Source organism: Triticum dicoccoides, chromosome 6B (genome assembly GCF_002162155.2).
Source record: "Triticum dicoccoides isolate Atlit2015 ecotype Zavitan chromosome 6B, WEW_v2.0, whole genome shotgun sequence".
In the NCBI taxonomy this organism is placed as follows: Eukaryota; Viridiplantae; Streptophyta; class Magnoliopsida; order Poales; family Poaceae; genus Triticum; species Triticum dicoccoides.
The window spans coordinates 279,915,139-279,924,299 of NC_041391.1; positions in this window are offsets into that span (position 1 = coordinate 279,915,139).

Below are 9,161 nucleotides of genomic sequence, written 5' to 3' on the forward strand. Positions count from 1 at the left end.
CTGGAACTTGGCAAGGAAATTTCACCGAAAAAAACTCCTATGCTCCTCTTCAAGCTTGACATCAAGAAGGCTTTTGACTCGGTAAAATGGGATTATCTGATGGAGCTGCTAACACACCATGGCTTCCCGAGTCGCTTCAAAGGGTGGGTTTCAGCTCTCCTCTCCACGGCCTCCTCCAGGGTTTTGCTCAATGGTATTGCCGGTGACCCGATCAAGCATGGATGTGGCTTTCGACAGGGTGACCCTCTCTCGCCGTTGCTCTTTGTGTTGGCCATTGATCCGTTGCACCACATCTTGGAAAAGGCCACCTCTCAGGGTCTTCTGCACCCGCTAGGCAGTCGCTTCACGGGCATTAGGGCTTCCTTATGTGCTGACGGTGCGGCAATTTTTTGCGCCCCTATCAAGGAAGATGTTAGTTTCATTGCCACCACGCTCTCCTCCTTTGGTGAATCAACGGGGCTGGTCACCAACTGTGCGAAGAGCTTGGTTGCCCCCATCCAATGCACAATTCTGGACCTTAATGACATCCTGCAACATTTCCCGGCCTGTCGATCATCATTCCCAATTCGCTACTTAGGCCTTCCGCTTGCGATTCGACGGCTCAAAAGGATCCATTTACAACACCTTGAAGACAAAGCAGTCGGAAAGCTTGCACCTTGGAGAGGGAGACATGTGGCTATTGCGGGCCGAATGGCCTTGGTCAAGGCGGTCCTCACGGCGGTGGCCATCTACCATATCACCCCACTAGACATCCCGGTGGAGGTGCTACAGAAATTGGACAGCCTGCGAAGAGCCTATCTTTGGGCTGGAACTGACACTGTGTCTGGCGGCAAATGCAAAATTAACTGGGAGCACGTTTGTAGGCCCAAGCAATTTGGGGGGCTGGGAATCCTCAATCTGAAAAAGTTCGCCACCGCGCTCCGCCTTAGATGGCTATGGCTGGAGTGGGATGACCCGCCAAGGGCATGGTGTGGTTCTGAGCTCCCCTGTAGAAAGGAAGATCGAGACATCTTTGCGGCTGTCACTAAGGTCACTATTGGTGATGGCTCCAAGGCCATTTTCTGGGAATCTTCTTGGTTGGATGGCATCTGTCCCAAAGACATCGCCCCAAAAATCTTCGAGCTTTCCAGGAAGAAGCGTGCCACCGTTGCTTTAGCCCTCAGGGAGGATAATTGGGTAAATTGGACTGACACAACAGGAGGATTATCCCTAGTCCATCTCGAACAATTCATTGCCCTGTGGAACATGCTGTTGCCTATCAACCTTCAACCTGGTGTCCCGGACACCATCATTTGGAAGCTCTCCAGTGATGGATCTTACTCTGCCAAGACGGCCTATTTAGCCCAATTTGCTAGACTTGGTCAATCCAACTTGCAAACCATTGTCTGGAAGGCTTGGGCCCCCCCAAAATGTAAATTCTTTGCATGGTTGGTCACACAAAATCGGGTCTGGACGGCGGACAGGTTGCAACGTCGTGGGTGGCCAAACTGTGATCGTTGCCCGCTTTGCAATCAAGTGCGAGAGTCCGCGGCACATCTACTGTTCAAGTGCCGCTTCTCCATTCGGGTCTGGAAGGAGGTCCTTGCATGGCTACACCTAGATGTTGATACCACCCACTGGCTGAACTTTGACACAGTAAGGTTTTGGTGGGATGGAGTCCTCGCCAACAATGCGCACCCGAGGAGAGCCTTGGCCTCCGTACTACACCTTGTAAGCTGGGAGCTTTGGAAGGAGCGGAATGCACGCGTGTTCAGGACCAGGGCGGCACCTGTGGCGGTCATAGTGCGAGCTATTAAGGAGGAGGCATCTATTTGGGCTATGGCGGGCGCCAAACATTTGTGTAATTTGATGCCGCGAGAGTAGGCCTTTGCCCTTTCGCTTTGGCGGGGCTGTGATGTACTAATCCATACTCTTCTCCTTATTCAATGAAAATGGCAAATCTTTTGCCTCGTTTCAAAAAAAAAACTTACTTTAGGTTTCTCTTTGAAATGCCCCCTGCTGCTGCATTGAGCCGCCCTCGATTCTTGCCGATCTGCCCCGAAAAGGGCGGCAAATGGTCTGTTCCCCCATGATTTTAACAGAAACCTCTGCTGCAATCCTATGGAATGAGAAGCATCCATACCATACTATATTTATATACATACATATATTTGAGATAGATAGCATTTGGTTCCGTGTCACGACATCCACACCACACTTGCTCTCCTTTAGAGGAAGAGCATGTTGTTTACTTGGCCAGAGGTTCATCGGAGAGCGGATTGACAGCAAATACAATCACCGGGTTAGCCCCAAAAGCGCGGCGCGAGGACATATTTTTCACATATATGTATATATATCTGGCTGATCCGTGCGCAGCTTGGGAGAGAGGGTATAAGAAAGTAACATGGAAAGCAAACATATCTTGCTTGACTAGGTTTCCGTGTTTCAGGTTTCCGATGAATGGAATTGTTGCCACCACCAGAGGCAAGCAAACATACACTTAGTTAATCAGTTAAAAGAACTAATTAGAGGTCAGTGTTGTAACACTGGCTAGTATGCTTAGCACTGTGCTTGGTGGTGCACTACTAGTATAGTTGGCGACTCTTAATTACTTGTAGCTTATGCACACTCGCTGATGAGTAGCTAGCTAGCTGCTCTTGAATCCATATATATTGGCTCAGTGATGACATAAGAATCTTAACTGAAGCACCTAGCAGCAGCACTGGCTGCATGCAGGTTCATCAGCTGGCTACGAGAGTGAGTGAGTGTAGTACTGGCTGCACACAGTCAGAGAGAGAGAGAGAGTGAGGGGAAAGGAGAAAGGACAGCACATCTGGTGGAAATCTGGTGGGCACTACGAAAAAGGCAAGGTTGCAGCTGCCAAAACACCAAGCCTGTGTATGGTGGTGGCAAGGTGGCAGAGAGTAAGATCCCAAGAACAATAAAGGAGAGGCAGGCAGGCCAGTGTGTTTGCCTGCCTCCCTCTTCATCTTGAGCAGCAGCCACACCACTGCGTTAGGCCAACTTTACCGCACGAACGTTCGCTTTGGCCGAATTCTGTCTCTTTGTGTAGGGTGATGGGGTCGTGTCCGGGCCTGTCCTGAGATGCGGTGGCCGTGCGCCCAGTGTGCGGCAGCATCAGTTTGCCCCATCCCGTCCGTCAGGGCCTAAAAATGCCCATATTTTCATATAAAAACAAGTTTGCACGTTCAAATATTAATTGTTTGAAAATTAAAATAGTTTTACAACCCAATCGAAATTGTCTTTAATAAAAATAGTTTTACAACCAAATCGAAATTGTCTTAAATGAACCAATACATCTATCGGCTGCCAACATGATCCCACACGTGCTCAACCAATTCATTTTGAAGATCCACATGAGTGTGCCAATCATGTAGCTCACGGTGAAACCGGACAAGCTGATCAAACGTGGCCGGTTTTTGGTGTAGGGGCTCAACATTATCACCTTGAAAATCAAATCCTTGGTCGAAGATACTGTCATCACGCTCGTCCTCGACGATCATGTTGTGCATGATCACACAAGCAGTCATCACCTCCCAAAGCTTTCTTTCATCCCATGACAGTGCAGGGTATCGAATGATGCCCCATCGGGATTGGAGCACACCAAAAGCACGTTCCACATCCTTTCTAGCACTCTCTTGCATTTGAGAAAATCTCTTTCTCTTCTCACCTTGGGGCTTCGAGATTGTCTTCACAAAAGTTGACCACTGAGGATATATACCATCAGCTAGATAGTATCATTTGTTGTACTGGTGGCTGTTGATCTCAAAGTTGACAGGTGGGGAGCGGCCTTCTGCAAGCCTTGCGAAGACTGAAGAACGCTGCAGCACGTTGATATCATTGTGAGAACCTGCCATGCCAAAGAAAGAATGCCATATCCAAAGATCCTGCGATGCCACCGCTTCTAATATGACAGTGCATTCGTTGACATGCCCCTTGTACTGGCCCTGCCAAACAAATGGACTGTTCTTCCACTCCCAATGCATACAATCTATGCTGCCAAGCATGCCTGGAAAGCCTCTAGTTGCGTTGGTCGTCAACAATCTCTCTGTATCAGCGGCAGTTGGCTGCCTCAAGTACTCTGGGCCAAACACCTCGATCACAGCCTGGCAGAACTTGTACATTGACATCAGACATGTTGTCTCACTCATACGCACGTACTCATCCACCAGATCGCCTGGAATTCCATACGCAAGCATGTGGACGGCCGCGGTGCATTTCTGGTAAGAAAAGAATCCAAACTTGCCAAGGGCATCCGTCTTGCACTCGAAGTATGGGTCATGAGCAACCACTCCCTTTCGGATACGATTGAACACATGCCTTGCCATTCGAAAACGGCGACGGAATTTATCCGGCTTGTAAAGCGGTTTGTTGGAAAAGTAATCGGCATAGAGCAGGGCGTGGCCTCTTTCCCTGTTGCGGTTCACGTTGGGAGCATGACCAGGGACTGACCCCCTGTACCGAGGAAGCTGCCGTTGAATGTGGTCGTGAACGACCAGTGCAGCCACCACAAGATCTTCATCATCCAACGACGAATCGTCCGATGAACAAAGGAAGTGGTGGAAGAAAAACTCGTCTCCACTGTCCATACCTTTGTGGGCAAAATGTCGAACACCTTACGGTCGTGGTGGCGAAGAGGCCGCGATGATCACCTCGACGCAACAGGGGTGGTTGTCGGCCGGCTACTGGCCGCTCTGGAGCCGTCGGAAGCTGCCGCGGCCGCCGTGGCACGTCGCCGGCGATCGTGTCCCCTCTGCCACCGGCAAAGACGGCGACGGCCAAACCTCCCCCGATCGACGGCCAAAACTACGGCGAAAGCGCGAGCGTGGTGGCGGCCACGTTGGTTTGGTATGGACGCCCGGGGGCTGCGCGGTGAGGAGGCGGCCGGAGAATAGCGACGGCGCCGGCGGCGGGGCGGGGCGGGAGAGAGAGGGTCGAAGCGTTGGGAGCGGAGGGATCGCTAGTGTCCCCGACAGGCGGGCCATGGGGGAGGGGGGACAAGGGCGTGCGTCGCGGCGGTCCGCGCGCGTCCGTTTCACCCAAACCGAGCGCAACTTTGGGCCGGGAATGGGTTGAAAACGGACGGAATCCGGACATTTGTCCGTTTGAGGCCGCACGTTGGGCCGTGATATTCGCCCGTTTTACCCCAAACGGACGTACCCGGACAAGATGGGGTCGCGCGGTGGAGTTGGCCTTACACTACTACACTACACTACACATGATTAAGCTGGTGCTTCATACTGGTGGTTAAGCTGCTATAAGCCCTACTACTGCTGGTTACACAAATGTTAAAAATGCTCTTATATTATAGAGCGAGTAGTGAATAATAATGAATTGAAGTGAGGCAAGTTGTTAATGGACTGATCGCGCTTAGCAGCTAGCCTCATGGGATGGCAAGCTTAGCGGGCTCGATGGTAGGATGGCTAGCTAGCAGTAGCAGGCCAGAGGGCACAACAGGCTATGATGAATGTAGCAGGCAGGCATCATCTATCACATGCCCAGCACATGAGACGCTGCACCAGCACCGGCCGGCCGGGATGCAACATCTGTGGCATGCATAACCGTATGCCGCAGCAGATTGAGATCATCTACACGACAGTCATATCTTGTAGTACTAAGGATACACACATCACACGAGAAGGAGATGATGATGATGATGATGAGAAGGAAGAAGGAAGAAGCATCAGAGTTTCTGGTGGCCTCTCCTCTTGGGAAGCTGCCGCGTTTCAAACAGGCCATGAGTGAGTTACGTAGGAATCAAGGTTGCATGAGGGCCTCTCTTGCATCCTGCTATGCCCATTGCATGCAGATGCAGTGGATGAAAGTCGAATGTTGCTAATACCCATGAATGATGCACTAGTGCAGCAACCACATGCATCAAGAGTGGTGCGATGGGCGGCCAGAGCAAGGTACGTACGTACGTAGGTGCATGCATACATGGTGGCGCAGCCAGCGAGCTTTTCTCCTCCATCTCCATTCTCCATGGCACAAGGACAGATACACTCATACACATACATAGAGAGTGAAGCGAAGGCCATTCCCGTCCACTGCATGCGATCACATATGCGCAAACTGCAAAGCATATGTGATATGCCCCTGCGGCGCAGTAGCGGTGGAGACGAGCAGAAGATTCATGTGGGTGCGTGTAGTGTAGGCCGGGTACGTACTGTACGTACGTACGCACGCAGCCACCAGCGGCGGCAGCAGCAGCAGCTCATTTATCTCCATCTCCATCGCTTTATGTTTCATCAGGCACACCAGGAAGGACATCAGCAGCAGCAGCAGAGCGACGGAAGCCCATACATGCATACATACACAGAGGCAGAGGCAGAGGCAGAGAGAGTCAGCCACCAATGGCTGGCACACAATACAATGCGACGCGACACGACACGACACGACGCGAGGCGATGTGATGCGATGGCAGGAGCAGCGCGCAGTGCAGTGCCATGATGAGTGATGAGGTTCGTTACGCTGACATGCATGCCAGTGGCAGCGCTGGCGGATGAAGAGGAAGGTGATGGATGGGTCCCCAGCTTGGTCGCGTCCTTGTCCGCCTAGTCGCCTCCGCGCACCCCTCCCATTTCCGTGCATACTCACAAAAATGAGACAACCTATTTTCATCTTGTATAATAAGGCAAAATTTCGTGTTTTGACCCTTTTTGGAAAGTATTTCAGGATCTGACCCCTGTTTGAAAATTCTTCGAGATTTGACCCTTTTGCCTACCGCCAGGGCCTCTGGTGGTAGGGTTAGATAGCCTACCGCCACGGCTCATGGCGGTAGGAAACTTATCCACGTCAGCGCGCGGAGACGGCGCCGTCCCCCTCCGTCGCACCCTACCGCCAGGGGTCCTGGCGGTAGACTGTCTAACCATACCGCAGGGCCCCTGGCGGTAGGGTCCGGCCAGTTATTTGCCCCGGAGCCCCCGCGCCCCTTCCCTTCTCCCCACCCCTCCCCCTCCCTCCCGTCGGCAGTTCTTGTTTTTCTCCCCCCAAGTCGCCCCTCTCTCCCTCTCTCATCTCCTCCACTCCCCCCCTTGGATCTTCACCGATTCTTCACCGTTTTGGCGGATCGAGATGGCCCCGAGGAGAGAACTGTAAGCTCCTCCGATCCCTCCAATTAGTTTTTGCAAACTTGCTACCGATTTGACGCATTATTTGCTTGAAATTCCTCATGTTTTTGAACTAAGATTGATTTTTTTTCACCTAAGATTGATTGTAGTTGTAGTTCTTAGTTCTTTAGTAAGTAGTGGTATTGGATATGTACTCTAATCAATAGTTCATATGTTAGTGTGAAGATGAACCCTAGTTCATAAATTTTTTTGTTAAAAAAATTATGATGTAATGTTGATAAAGGGATGAACCCTAGTTTGATGATGCATGTGATATGATGATATGATCTAGTGTGAAGATGAACCCTAGTTTGATGATGCATGTTGATATGATGATATGAAGATGTTGTTTGGAAAATTTTGTTTAAAAATATGAAGCTATGATGTATGTTGGAGGGTTTTTTTGATATGATGCATGTTGATATGATTTGATCCATCATGTGTAGTAGATGTTGTTGGAGGAATATGCTTAAAATTATGTATGCTTATGCTTATGGTGCTTTTGTTTATGAAACTCTATTAAGGCGGCCACCTCTTGCGGACAACATCGGCCCACGGTACTGCATGCTGGACTGGGCATTCGACAAGGGTCATCGTGCCCGTTTCATAGAGAACGGAGAGGTAAGTGATATGAAAGAAATTTTGATCAAAGTTTTCGGATTGATGAAAATGATTTCCTAACTTTTTGGCGTTCACTTTTTGACAGACGCTCCAGCCACTGCGCATGAGGGGTCACGGGGTTCATGGGCATATGGACTACGACGAGCGCTACGCGCCGTTCTTCAAGAGATCCCGTCTGTTGGGTTTCGTGCTGCAGTTCAAGCGTCAGCCGCCGGCGCTTGTCCACGCGGCTCTCACAGCTCTGATTGACCGTTGGAGACCGGAGACCCATTCTTTCCATCTGCCATGCGGGGAGATGACGGTGACCCTAGAGGACTGGGGGATGATTACTGCAATGCCGATCGAGGGTCATGCACTCACCGGTCGAGTGGAGAGGGCCAACTGGCAGGAGAGGGTCACCACCCTCCTCGGCGACTGCCCCGGTGCCAAGAGTAACCGTACATCCAGTGTGCCGTTGATCTGGCTCTCGGAGCACCGGAGGACATGCCCCCAAGGCGCAGATGAGGCGACTGTGGAGTTGTACGCGAGGGCCTATCTGTGGTATATTCTCTCAGAGGTCGTGTTTCCAGACAGCTCCGGGAACTCTACCAACTGGGTGTATTTGTTCTTCCTAGCGGACTGGGATGCAGGGTACAGTTGGGGGACGGCATCTCTCGCCTACCTATATCGTTCGGTAAGAGAGTGTCTAATTGCGTACCTACCTACGAAAGTGTGTCCATGACATTTTCTTATATCTGATCCTCATTTGATGTTTTGCAGCTTGACGACGCAACGCAGAGGACGGGAGACAAGTCCAATATGGGTGGCTTTGTCTGGGCCTTCTCCATTTGGATGTGGGAGCGGCTGCAGGTGGGGCGTCCGGAGAAGTTGCCAAGACGCCCATGGGAAGACTATGGCGAAGAAGGCGACGAGACTCGAAACCCCACCGTAGCTTACGAGTGGGACGTTGTCAAACTCTGCACGGGCCTAAACAAGACTTCATACAAGACCTACACCAACGAGTTGGACGATTTGACGCATACGCAGGTATATGAACTCGCCCAACACCTTTCTCTTTGATTCCGCTATTGACCGAGAGTGCGAACTTACCAAGGTATATGTAATAGGTAATCTGGTGGCCGTATCGACAAGAACGAGAGTGGGACTTTGATCTAAACGTGATGTGCATAGCGGACCGTGGTACCTGGCGGTGCATCGTGCCCATGATCTGTGTGTATGCCGTCGGGTGGCATTTGCCACAACGCGTGGCCACGCAGTTTGGGATTTACCAGCATACCCCACCGGGCGAGCCCACCAATACCGGCGGCCACGCGCTCCACCTGTGAGCTCTTTGTTCTTTGTGAGATTATCATGTTTCTTGTTGCTTATGATGATCTCATTGCGCTTATGATGATTCTTGTTGCTTATGCCTTGCAGCATGAGCCGGCAGAA